The 13,440-nt window shown below is 42.3% G+C and overlaps 1 protein-coding gene across 4 annotated transcripts in view; it reads left to right on the top strand.

Moving 5' to 3' along the window:
• Epn2 (epsin 2) overlaps window positions 1-13,440 on the top strand; it is a 111,521-nt gene that overhangs the window by 18,538 nt on the left and 79,543 nt on the right. The window lies entirely within an intron of this gene.

Below are 13,440 nucleotides of genomic sequence, written 5' to 3'. Positions count from 1 at the left end.
ATTTTAACAGAGGAAAGGAAAAAGCCATATGATCCTGTCACTAGTAGGAGAAAAAGTATTGGACTAAATTCTACAGCTGTTCATGGTAAAAGCTATCAGGAGACTAGAAGTAGAACAGAACCTTCTCAACAGATCAAAGACATGTACTCCATACTTCCAGCGAGAACACCTTATATGAATGGAGAAGATACAATGCTTTCTGCTTAAGGTGGGGAACAAGGGCAGATAATGCTTACTCTTTATCTGTCCATTAAACTTTGAAACCTAGTCCCCACCAAAATAGTCTGGCAATAAAATGACACAACTAGGATAGGATTGGCACAGCAGAAGCAAAATCTTTCTATGTAGATGAAATGATCATCTACAGAGAAAATACTAAGAAAACTCAAGGAGCTCCTAGAACTTGTACTTGAATTTAGCAGGATTAGAAAACACAAGGTATATATAAAAATTCAGGTCTGTGTATACTTGCTATAAATGAAGAATTGGATATTGAAAGTTAAAAGTTATGTAGGAGTACAGAGGACCTAGAAAAGTTAAAAACAAAAACAAAAACAGTGTTGGAAGACGTTTAGTACCTAATTTTAAGACTTCTTCTAAAGCTACAGTAATCAAGGCAGTGTTGGTGTAAGGAAAGACATAGATCATTTGAATAAAACAGAGAATCTAGAAATAGAACCGCACATATATGGTCCACTGAGTTTTGAAAGATTATTTAACATTAGCATTTTATAGAATATAAACTCAATTCAGGAGCCGAGGAAGAGATAGCGTTTTCAGCAAACGGCACTAGAACAGCTGGTATCCGTATATAAAAAATTAACCTCAACCCTTTATTTCCATACATGAAAATAACTTGAAGGGATCTATGAACCTAAATAAGAAAGCCTAAAAGTATGAAACTTTAAGAAGAAATTATAAAGGAAAATATTTATGAATTCAGGGTAGGCAAGAACTACCTAGGATACAAAAGACATGATGTATAAAAGAAAAAAATTGATAACTGAGATTCCATCAAAATGTAGAACTTTAAATGACATCATTAAAATGAAAAGTAGTCCTTTAAACAGACCATATTTCCAATGCATATAACCTGTGACCAGACTATATAAAGAATTCTTAGAGCTCATTAAGACAACCCAATTAAAATGTAGACATAAGATGATAAATAGCCAGTATAGCACAAGGAATGGTGTGCAACTCTAGAGTCAGAAAAATACTAATCAGTACAATAACAAGATTGAATTATACACTCATTAGGGAGATGAAGTTAAAAGTTTTAAAAGCTTTGTCCTGACTTTTTCTTTTCGTTGGATTCTCCCCCTTTGCGTTCAATTTGTCACGCTCAATGGATTCATTCTGCTGGGTTTCCTGGGGTTGTGATCCTCATTGTCTTTTCCTAGGGTATTGTTTAAAATTTTTTGGAGTGCCTTTTTGATATTCATGAAGTTCCTGAGGTGCTCTTTATCATGAAAGTATCTTATTTCTCCATCAATTTTGAAAGATAGTTTTGCAGGGTACATCAATCTGAGTTGGAGGCTGTTTTCTTTTAGGGCTTGAAATACATCACTCCAAGCTCTTCTTGCCTTGAGGGTTTGCATTGAGAAGTCTGCGGTGATTCTGATGGGCTTTTCTTTGTACGTGATTTGTTTCTTTTCTCTCACTGCTTGTAGAATTTTGTTCTTCTGTTGGATTTCTGGAATCCTAACTATTATATGCCTATGTGTAGACATTTTTTGATTAAGGCTAGCTGGAGTGCTATATGCCTTACTTGTCTGTATGTAAGTTCTTTTCCCCTCCTTGGGAAGTTTTCTGCCATCACTTCTGTGAAGAGTTTTTTTTATGTCATCTGCACTCTCTCGTCCTTCTTCATTGACTCCAATCAATCTTATGTTATTCTTCTTTCCATCATCTAGCAGCTGCTGGATTGATTTCTCATGTTCCCTTACAATTTAAAGCAATTTTTATTTCCCTCCTCACTAATTGCAATCTTATCTTCTATATGTGAAATTCTATCCTCACATTGGTTCATTCTGCTGTGCAGACTTTTGATGGAGTTTTTAATCTCCTGGAAATATGTTTGTATATGTTTCATGGATTCCATTTGTTTCCTATGTTGGGATTCCATCATGTTCCTCAGCTCCTGTATTTTTTTATCTGTGTCCTCTCTAGATTTATTTATTTATTTATTTAGGTACTGGGGATCAAACTCAGGTCCTTCCGCTTGCAAGGCAGGCGCCGGAACCACTGAGCTAAATCCCCGGCTTCTCTAGATTTATTAATCATGTCTTGCACCATGAGCACAATCTTTGCTGTTATCTGAGTAATTATTTCTGATTTCATTTTTCCCAGATCCTCTTTTGTTGCCAGTTCAGAGTCCAGGTGGTTGCGTATCAGATTGTTCCATCTCGTTTCCCTTTGGGATTGCTGTAGGTGATCTGGAAGTCTGTTTTTGAAGCTTGTTTATGTGTTTTCTCATTTCCACGGGGGTGGGGGTGGGGTGCTTCTGGCACTCACGCGGCTCACCTTCTCTGCCCTAGAAGCTTGGGATGGCAGCAGGGGAGCTTCCTTCCGGGTTCTGGGATCGGCTGAGCTTCTCTGCCCTAGGAGCCTGGGACGGAGGTGGGGAAGTAGCTGTCTTTTTATAGGATGTCATCTAAGGAAAATAAATCATCCTACAAGTGTGCTTATTATCATATTTGGTTGGAGCATAAGAGAAAGGCAAATATCTGAATCAAAAGGTTATTACCATAAACAATATATTAGATGACCCATACAATTAGAGAGCATGAATACATTTTGTACACCAGAAAAGGAGCAGTAATAAATATCACAATTATATAAAACCTTATGTTCTTCAGTGTAGTTTGGTACCAAAAGAATCTTTCTAGTAACACTTTTTTTTTTTTTGGGTTCCGGGGATTGAACTTGGGTCTTTGCACTTGCTCAGCAGGTGGCAAAACCACTGAGCTAAATCCCCGGCCCTAGTAACACTCTTCTTTTGCCACAGAAATTAATCTTTTGAAGATGACCAGTGTAGATGTATCACAGTAACATATTTAGAGCTTAACCAATGTAAACATTTTATAACATAATTTAAACTTCAATGATAACCAATATAATAAATTTATAATAACATATTGAGACAATATTTGTTGCAGCGTGACTCCCATAAGATTATGAAAATTACTAGGGGTCCCTTTAGTGAATTAAGACCAGAATAATTATTTTCTGGGTGGCTGCTTCTTTATTCACAAAAGGGAGTACCAATGGTCTATTTACTTTGACAAACAATATATATATATCTTTTTATTTTTATAACTGCTTATTGCTATTTGTTTATTGTAAGTGAGCAATAATATACATTACTTTCATAAAATAACAAGATTTAACACCCTGGGGGAAGAAGGGCATGCTTTTAACTTAATAACATTTATCTGTAAGCCAATTCAATAATAGGTGAATATCTTCTGAGAAAGAGAAGAAAAAATAATTTTCAGAATGTGAAAAAGAGAAAAAGATTGAGCTCAACTGTACAAACGGACATACAACAGACAAGCATATAAGACAATTTATAAAACTAGAGTGCACTCAAATATATTTGGCCAAATTGAATTATAATATCTTTTTTATGATTTTTAGTTTTATAATTGTACATAAGACTGATCAGAACTTTTTGTAGGTCAATTAACAGAGATCTCTTTAGAATCAGATGGAATAAAAGTACTTTTATATCTGTAAATCTAAAGAACTTTTTTTTTTGTACCAGGGATTGAACTCAGGACGTTGTTGTGAGGCAGGCAGCAGCAGCACCACTGAGCTAAATCCCTGATTGTAAAGAACATTTTTAAGTTACCCCTTTACTTTTTTTTTTTTTCTTTTCTTTACCATCAATCTGTACTTATTCTCCCTCTGGGGCCATCATCTCAGTCCCGGACCTTGCTGTGGATTTGCTGGTCGTTGCAGGTTAGGTCGGTTGCTCAGGTGCAGTTGGCTCATCGCTCTCAGTGGGGGCGCTATCCCTGGTCTCTGAGATGGTGTCCCCAGCATGACCCATGATCGCACGTTCTAGGAGGGCAGCCACAAGGTTTCATCCTTAACTGTCAGCACACAGGCAAAAATCTCTCCCCCAAGTTTTTGTTTTGTTTTGGTACCGGGGATTGAACTCGGGACCTTGGCGCTTGTGAGGCAGGCAGTGGAACCACTGAGCTAATAAATACCTGGCCTCCCCCCGCCAAGTTTTTAAGGCAGGAGCAATTTTTTGATGTATGGCCTTTTGTAATCTTAAAAACAACTTTAATAATTTAGGTTCTAAGGCAAAGCAGACCATAGCTTCTTCCAGTCTTTGAGTCAAACAAACTGCATAAGAGGAATCACTTAAAATATTAAGAGGTTGGGAAGGGAAGTTTTCAATCACAAATAAAATGGCTAGCAACTCTGACCTCTGAGCAGAAAGACCGGGTGTAGGCAAAGCATAACTAGAGGAAGAGCTCCAAATTGCTGCTTGGCCCTGAGAGGAGCCCCTGGTGAAGTAGGTTGAGGCACCTTGCAACGGCTGAAATTGTGTAACCTTGGGGAGAATAATAAATTCCTGTTGTGTGAAAAACTGAAATAGAGGATCACTAGGATGATAATTATCTATCTGTCCAATGAAATCTGCAAAGGCTGGTTGGCGATACAAAGCAGTTTATAGCAACTGCATTTGAGCCTTATCAGTTGGGATAATGATGAAATGAGGATCGGCACCAAATAATTGTCAGATTCAGTTATGTCCCAAGAAAACTGTTTTTGCAGTTTGCTCTAGATATAATTGTAGAGATTTTACTAACTGGTTAGACTGTTTTTCATACCATTGGTCCTATTAAACCTGTGGGTGAATAGGGGGTGTTAAGCACAAACAAATGAACTGGATAGAGTTGATAAGAAAAACCTGCCAGTTATGTGTGCTTTGTTCTATTAATTGTAACTCCCTTTGTGCCTCTGGAGTTAATCTTCGAGGGGAATTGAGATCAGAACCTCCCTGTGATATTTCATATAAATTCAGGAATTGAAAAGTTGCTATCCCTATTTTAGGCCTAATCCAATAAAAGGCAAATTGAGGTCGGTCAGTCGGCCACAAAGAAATGTTGAAAAAGCAGTCTTCTCCACCTGCTTCACAAGCTCAAGGACCGGAGTTCGATCCTCTGATACCGAAAAAAAGAAAAAAACAATCCTAACAAAAAGCAATCTTCTAAATCTCTAAGTGGCCACTTCTGGGGAATTGCCACTGGGTTTGGTAAGCCAGGTTGCAATGCCTTCATTAGAATGAGGCTGGTGTTAACTGCCCCTAAGTCTTGAGGCAAGTGCCATTTCCCTGACCTTTTTTGGAATAATAAAAATGGCTGTGTTCCAAGGGCTCAGGGATGGTTTTAAATGCCCCTTGTTAAGTTGTTCCAACATAGGTTGCTCTAAAATGGTTAGTTTCTCCTGTGTTAGGGGCCATTGATTAACCCAAATGGGGTCATTCAATTTCTGTTGTAAAGCCAAAGCTGCCTTGGTCAGAGAAACTTCTTCAATATCCCCAACTAAAAACTTAACGTATCCAATTCCAAGGCAATTATCTTTCTGTTGCTGTTCTATAGGCTGCATTCCGCCCTGAAGTTGCTTGCCTAATCCTATTTCCAGTTCATATCCTATTTTAGCCATCATGTTTTGACCTAGTGAGGTTTCAGGGGACAAAGTAGTCACTGCAACTCTCCATTCTTCCAATAAATCTCTGCCCCATAAATTTACAGGTATGGGAGCTATGTAAGGACAAATATGTACCAAGTGACCATCAGGCCCTTCATAAGGCAGGGCAGTGGAGCTTTGCAAAACTTGCTGGGGGGGGGGGGCCCGCGCCAAGCCTACCAGAGATGTTTTAGTTGGTTTTTTGCCCCAAGATGACGGCCAAAAATATGTGCCAGTCATGGATACATCTGCGCCCGTATCTGTCAGCCCTGTAAAGAATTTGCCATTCAATTAATTTTGCACATGGGGCAGTTTTTGGAAATCTCTTGGGTGAAATAAACCTCTCGAGGAATTTCTGGTTTAAGATCCTCTCAGGAAAATTTTTTTTTGGACCAGAGATCAAACTAGGGACCTTGCTCTTGCCAAGCAGGTGGTGGAACCACTGAGCTAAATCCCCGGCCCTCTCTCGGGAATTTTTAAAGCTAACATTATTTAATTTTGGTTTAGACAAGAGCAACAATTGTGCAATATAATCTCCTTGTCCTATTACCCAAAGTCCTGTGGAGCAGGAACGCACAATTCAGAATTACAATCAGAATCAACAATAGCCAGAATAATAATAATGCCTTTCAAAATTAGAATTTTCCAAATATCAAACTAATTTTTCCGGGGGTTGGGGGTGGGGGTCCATGAATTCCTGTGGGGACAGATACTGGAGTGTCACCTCCCAGCAGGTGAACTCTCTGAGCAGCAGGAAGATCTACTGAGCTCACGAGTGTTTCCCTGATGAGGGAAAAAGTGTCCCTCCAGACACCCATGCCGCCTGATTTTGTACTTCTGTGCAGGTCTGAACTGGGTACCGCTGACTCGGGGACTGGAGCCCTCTTGCCCTGATCCCTCTAGTTTCCTGGGTCCAATTCCCATTTTCCTGGCAGCAATGTGCCATGCTTATCATATTTGGAGTGGCAGGCTTTGGCCCAGTGAATGCCTTTTCAACAGCCAGGGGGCAAGGGCCAGGCAGTAACTTATTTTCTTTGGATGCCTGACCCTAGCGGCTCTGGGTCAGCTTGTAAAGCCACTTTCATTTTGCATTTTTTTCTGAGATGCCCCGTTTTTCCACAATTAAAACATTTAAAATCACTGTGTGTACCGTGTAAATGTTGGGAGATGGTTTGAGTCATCAGAGCCGAACTGTATAAAGGATACCCAATATTTTGGCATGCTTTAATATATGCTCCAAGATCCTTAGAGGAGCGAACAGGATTTATTCCCTGTTTGCAATCCATATTAGCATTTTCATAGGCTAGCTGTAAAATCAGGATGTCTGCTGCCTGGGAATTAGAAATCTGTCTCCTAATAGTATGTTGTAATCTTGCTACAAATTCTGTGTAATTTTCCAACAGCCCTTTCATGATTTGAGTAAAAGATTGTGTCGGTGCACCATCAACTGGCACAGAAGCCTAAACCCTCCGCAGGAGGTCCTTTAGCTGGTGAAAGAGTAACGCCCAGCAACAGGCCTGCCTGCTTAAATCCAAAGTTACTGGTGCCGCATAACATATCAATAGTAATTTCTCTCTCCCTGAGCATTCTTAAGAGCCTGTTCCCTGATTAATGAACGCAGTTCATCTCAAAGTGGAGATTGAGCGGGGGACAGGCGCGTTTTCACAAGGTAAAAAACAAGTGCAACCAGAGAATTAAGTCTGAAAGTACATTGTCCAACAGGCCCACTGTATAGGGACTTTGGATGCCATTAGTTAGCACGCTCTGCCTGAGGTCCTTTAGGATGTTAAAATCAAATGAGGCATGAACATACATGTCTACCTCTGAGTTGTTCGGGATCAGGCAAAATTGAGATAGGAAAGCACAAAGGGTCTCCAACCGCCTTGCTCGATGTCATACCCTTATGCGGGGTACGGCGATAGGGAGTGGCCCCAGAAATGGGCTTCAGAAGAGGAACAAGACCTTTCTGAGACCCCCGAGGAGGCTGAGGAGCTAGTGAATTAGAGTCCTCCTTAGCCTGCTGTGGTGGTGGAGCAGAAGCCACAGTGAGATGAAAGCAAATGGGGGGAAGAAGCCAAACAAGGGGAAGCATGGCTAGAAGGGCGAGTAGGGGGAGGGGTAGCTGAGGTCTCCTGAACTGACAGAATTTGAGAGCAGAGCGGACTAAGGTCAAAGTGGGTAGCATTGAGGGTGGGGGAGACGATCACCCCTTCGCTGGGCCTCATGGAGAACCGTACCTACATGTTCCCATGCTATTAAGTTGGTTGTCCCTTCCTGGGGAAAAGATGGGACGTACATTTGTACGTCTTTTAACAAATCTTATCACAGCATCCTTTGGTACCTGATACATAGCTTGCTTTAACAGTGACTGAAGTAATTTGGCAAAGTTATGCTGCTCTGATCACAGAGACTAACTCATATTTGTAACTCAGCAAAGACAGAAAATTACCCCCAGCAGGACATACTTACCACCAGTGTCCCTCGTTCGAGTCCAGAAATCGTCCTGGGAGATCCGTGTGCTGTCTCTTACTCGGAGTTTGTCTCACAGGCGAGTTCACCTGTGGATCCGATTCACATCCACATCAGGCACCAAATATAGGGAACAGTGAAAGGGGACTTTACTAGAACCTATGCAGTGAGTCCTAGTCTCCTGAGAGCCACAGCAGCACAAGGCAAATTGACTTATTATACACAAAAGGTAGAAAAAATGAGACTTTGAGAAGAAGCTGAGCCTTGGGCCTGATCAGTGCTGCTGTGGGCAGCAAAGAGGAAAGACCCTGAGCTTATCACATCTTTTATTCAGTACTTAAGTACATCGGGAGGAACAAATGTAACAAATGACTTGCAGAGAGTTCCCACATCGGGATAAACAATGTGTAACAAATGATGGGGGGGCGGAGACCAAGAGCACTGAGGAACTGAGTAGATGAAGATTTTGTTCCTCCCAGGATGTCCTCAGCTCGTGTAATCTTGTCCTGGAGCATCACAGCATCACTGGACCCTTGAAGTCTTAGCTGTGACTGGAGGCCAGAATGGAATTTTGTCTCGAAATCTCATAGCTGGCCTGTAGGCAGGAGAACTAGGCCTAATCAAATGATTTTTCCCCAAAATGATGGAGAATTGCTCCTGACACAGGACCTTGCACTTTTGAGGCAGGCACGGTGCCACTGAGCTATATCCCCGGCCCACTATTGGTGTTTTCATGAGAGCCACTGATAGAAAAGTTTGTTTTCCTGGATACCGAGGTAGTACCTGTACGTATATGCCTCATTAGTCAGAGAGCCTGCATTATTGTCTTAGCTTTGTATTTTACTGACAGTGTGCTGTGCTCCAGGAGGACAGATTACATATATTGTTATCAGAGTGGAAAATGAAGTGGATTTATTGGGTAGCTCTTTCTAAAATGGCTTGCCAAATAAACCTTACTGGGTTCTGGGTTGCTTGCTGCTTCTTCTAGAGTTAGATTCCAGGTTCTTCTCATCTTGAACAAAAAATTGAACGAAATGAGCAAAGCTGTGGCAAAGTTCATTTGAAAAAGTTAAACGTGCTGGGCGTGGTGGCATGTGTTTGTAATCCCAGCACTTGGGAGGCTGAGGCAGGAGGATCACCATGAGTTCGAGGCCAACCTGGACTAGAAAGCGAGACTCTTGTCTCAAAAAATCAAAAAGAAAAAAAAGTGGAAGTGAAGAGTGAGGGAGAAACTCACTCTGCAGAGTGAGCTTGGGTTGAATAAAAGAGAAAAAGCAAGATAAAAGTACACCCTGGAAAAAGCAGGTGGACTATTGTGAGGAAAGCCACAGTAGCAAGCTCTTTTTGCCATCTGTATCCTTTTAGACTGTTCAAATCTCGAGGAAACCCACAAAAATTTCTACTTGGGCCAGGGATTTAGCTCAGTGGTTCCGGCACCTGCCTCACAAGCACAAGGTCCGGAGTTTGATCCCCAGTACCAAAAACGACCCCCAAAAAACAAAAAAACCTTCTACCTGCAGGTCCTGAGAGGAGGTGCTGGGATCCCATGCCTCAATCTGACTAGGTTATCCTATTGAAAACCTGCTGGAGATCTTGTGAGAAGTCCATGTGCTGGGCTTTGGAAACTGTCCTGCCCAGGTGTTCTGGGATCTCATAATTAATAGGTCACACCGACCACCCCAGCTAGCTTTGCCATGCCCTAATATCCTGTGTCAGATTGGTAGCGTGCTTTATATGCAAGGCATAGAGTTCATGAAGGAGGGCACCCTTCTGGAGGGCTCCTGTGGAACTGTGCTCCTTGAGGTGTGTGAAGAGTGGTCCCTGTCACGTTTCTAGTGGTTATGGAGCTAGAGAGCATACTCTACTACATTGTCTCGAAAAGCAAAAATAAAAGCAAAAAACCCCCAGCAAACCATAGCTAATATACAATATAATATGTCCCAGCAGATTTCCTTTTTTTATACTAAGTTCCCTAGGGTTGTTAAGGAGACTTGTGTTTGTTTGCTATTTTTTGGTTTGTTTTTGTTTGTTTTGTGGTACTAGGGATGGAACCCAGGCCTTAACCATACTGAGCAAGCGCTGCACCACTGAGTTACTTCCCCGCTTTTTATTTGGAGACAGGATCTCACTGGGTTGCTCAGGCTGGCCTTGAACTTGTGATCCCCTTGGCCTAGTCTTCTGAGTAGCTGCTGTTACAGGCCTGTGCCACCACACACTCTGCCAGGATGCCTGTTTTGGTAGTGTAGGGACAGAGAAATGTGATCCTTTATCTTCCTTTTCATGGTAAGGAAGGCCAACATCCCATAACGCAATACAGGTTTATGAGAGGAAAGCAAAACCAATTTGTGTAATCATTGTTGTAAGTGATAAGGGAGCCTTCAAAATGACTAGGAGAGCCATCGAGGTGGTGCATGCCTGTGATCCCAGCACTCAGGAGGCTGAGGCAGGAGAATTGCTGTAAATCCTGGGCCACCTTGGGCTATTTAGTAAGTTCAAGACCAGCCTGAACTATGTCGTGAGACATTGTCTCAAAAACCCAAACCAAACAAAATAAAACAAAAGAGATGATGGGGGAATGTCTGTTTTATGTTTAGATTCTTATTTTTTTTTTTTTTTTTTTTGAGACCGGGTGTTACAGGCCAGCCTTGAGCCCATTAATGTAGCCCAGACCGGCCTTGAACTCATGAGATCCTCCTGCCTCAGCCTCCCAAGTACTGGGATTACACGAGTGTACCACCATACCTGCCTTTTAATGAAGAGACTTAAGACTGTGAAGCAGAGACAGCTGTGTAGAAATGTGACTAACAGTCTGATCCTAGTAATAATGATCTAGTGGGGAAAACTAGCAAGTGCTGTCCCAATTCTTTTTGCCCTCTCAGTTATAGCGTTCCTTCCTCCCAAGTTTGGGAAAGGACCTTTTGGAATGAGGGTCTTTGACCTGTCAGACAAGGTAGGTTAGAGAATTTCTTTATGGCCAGTTTCTACACTGATGGTGTGGTTGTGGTGGGGGAGACGAAAGTAAATTGTAGTTTTTATGGCTGACTTTTGGAAAAAGGGTGACAAGACTTAAGGAAAACAGAGCCTAGTTTCTGTTGCTCACTCTGGGGGAGCATGAGAGATGACAGGAGAACAGGAAAAAGTTAGAGACCTTGGTTCTGTGGCCTTTCAGTGTTCCTTAGTTCAGAATACCCAGTATGCCAAAGTGTCATACTTAGGGCTAGCAATTTACTGGCCTGACAATGGTCACCAAAGAAAATTTAGAAAAAAAAGTCCCTCCCCACATATATGACTAAACTTCAACTTGACTTCTAGCCTTGTCATTGGAACAACTATTAATATTTTGGTTTATTTCCTCTAAGTTGTCTGTTCACTAGCCCAGGTTCTTTGTGGTCTAACCCTTGTGGCTCAGAGTTTTCCCTTGAGTGAGCTTGCTAGAAAGGGGTCTGTAACTCCTGTGATTTGTCTTCTTTCCAAATGAGCTATTGTTCCTCTCCTGTTATGCTCCAGGTGGTGGCAGTCTGCAGCTCCCAGAGGCTTTGGGAGGCCAGGAGGGAACTCACTGGTAAGGGAGAGGCTATGCTGGACTGAGGGGCCTGTTAGCCAGTTGGAAGTGAACAAAGGAGGAGGAGAAAAAAACTGCCAGCATGAGTGGGTGGCTGCCAGGCTGTTTCTGATAGTCTGGAGGAGGAGCTGGCTGCTGGGAAAGAGGATTCAGGACTGACAATAGGACCAAAGCATGTTAGCACTGTACACACTTTGCTGGCATACAAGGGAGTCAGACAGGCTCCATTGGCAGAGTTATTTACTTCTCCCTGGGCCTCAGTTTCTCCATTTGTGACATAAATGAAAGAGTAGTCCTTCCCAGCATCAACACACTTTGATTCTGTGTCTTTGAGGGCTTTCCTGTCCTAGGTGAGAGCAGCATTCTGGCTTGCAGTTTTTGTGGTGTGTCTTCTCCTTTGGGCCAGTAAGGTTGGGTTAATGACAAAAAGTTGGTGATGAATGTCAGCATATTCTTCCCACACAATTTATTGCCTCTCTTTTCAGGAGGTTTCCAGAAGAGAAAACAGCAGTTCTGCAGCAAATGTGTTTGCCTAACAGCTAACTCTGATGCAACCTAGAAAGCTGAGTGGTCACTGCAGGGTGACCCATGATATACCCACATATAGTCATTTCCTTCTAGAGCCTTTGGCATTGACATAGAAAAGGTTGTTTGAGAGTCCTCCTGAGCAGGTCTCCTATGTTGGGAAAGATCCCTGGTATTACGCCTAGTGGTGTTAGGCCCACCTGACTGGTCAAGAGCCAACTTTGTACAAAGATACTGATCTTCCCTCTTCCCACAAGACTGGTCACCTGGAGGGCAGCACACTGCCACATGTAGCGTGCCAGCACAAGTGTGCATTTGTGTGCCATGTTACACTACCAGCTGGTGAATATTTAAATTTGTTGTTTGTTTTTTGAGACAGGGTTTTGCTATGTAGTTCATGCTGGCCTTGAACTCATGTAGCACAGGCTGATCTTGAACTTGGTGGTGATCCTCCTGCCTCAGCTTCCCCAGTGCTGGGATTACACACATGTGCCATGATACCTGGCCTTGTGGATATTTTGTTTTTTTGAGACAGAATCTTGCTATACAGTCCAGGCTGGCCTGGAACTCACAGTGATCCTCCTGCCTCGCAGCCTCCCAGGTGCTGGGATTGTAGGCATTGGCCATCCATCACTCCTGGCTGCCTTGTGAATATTTAAGAAATCCTTGCTGGACATGGTGGTGCATGCCTGTAATCCCAGCACTGGGGAGGCTGAGGCAGGAAGATCACATTGAGTTTGAGGCCAGCCTGGATTACATAGTTATTTCAAGACAGCCTCAATCAATTACACTTGATCTTAGCCAAAAGGCCAAGAAGCGATAAGACAGCCTCAATTACATAGCAAGACCGTGTCTCAAAAAACAGAAAACAAGGGGCAGGGATTTAGCTCAGTGGTTCCACCACCTGTCTCACAAGCGCAAGGTCCTGAGTTCGATCTCCGGTACCAAAAAAAAAAAAAAAGCCAAAAAACAGAAAACAAAACTCTTTCTGTTCCCAGTGCAGCCATGGCTTATGGTCCTAAGAAGCATCTGAAGTGGGTAACAGCTCAAAGCATTAAATGTATTTGCTCCTCATCAATCCACTGGTCCCCACAAGCTGAGAGAATGTCTGCCTCTCATCATTTTCCTAAGGAACAGACCTAAGTATATGCTCTGATGAGTGAGGAAGTAAATTT

This window comes from Heterocephalus glaber, unplaced genomic scaffold, assembly GCF_053883595.1.
Source record: "Heterocephalus glaber isolate CG9 unplaced genomic scaffold, H.glaber_assembly_v1.0 deba00001813, whole genome shotgun sequence".
NCBI classification, from domain to species: Eukaryota; Metazoa; Chordata; class Mammalia; order Rodentia; family Bathyergidae; genus Heterocephalus; species Heterocephalus glaber.
Note: the sequence above shows the minus strand (reverse complement) of the source record. Positions and strands in the feature narration are given on the sequence as shown.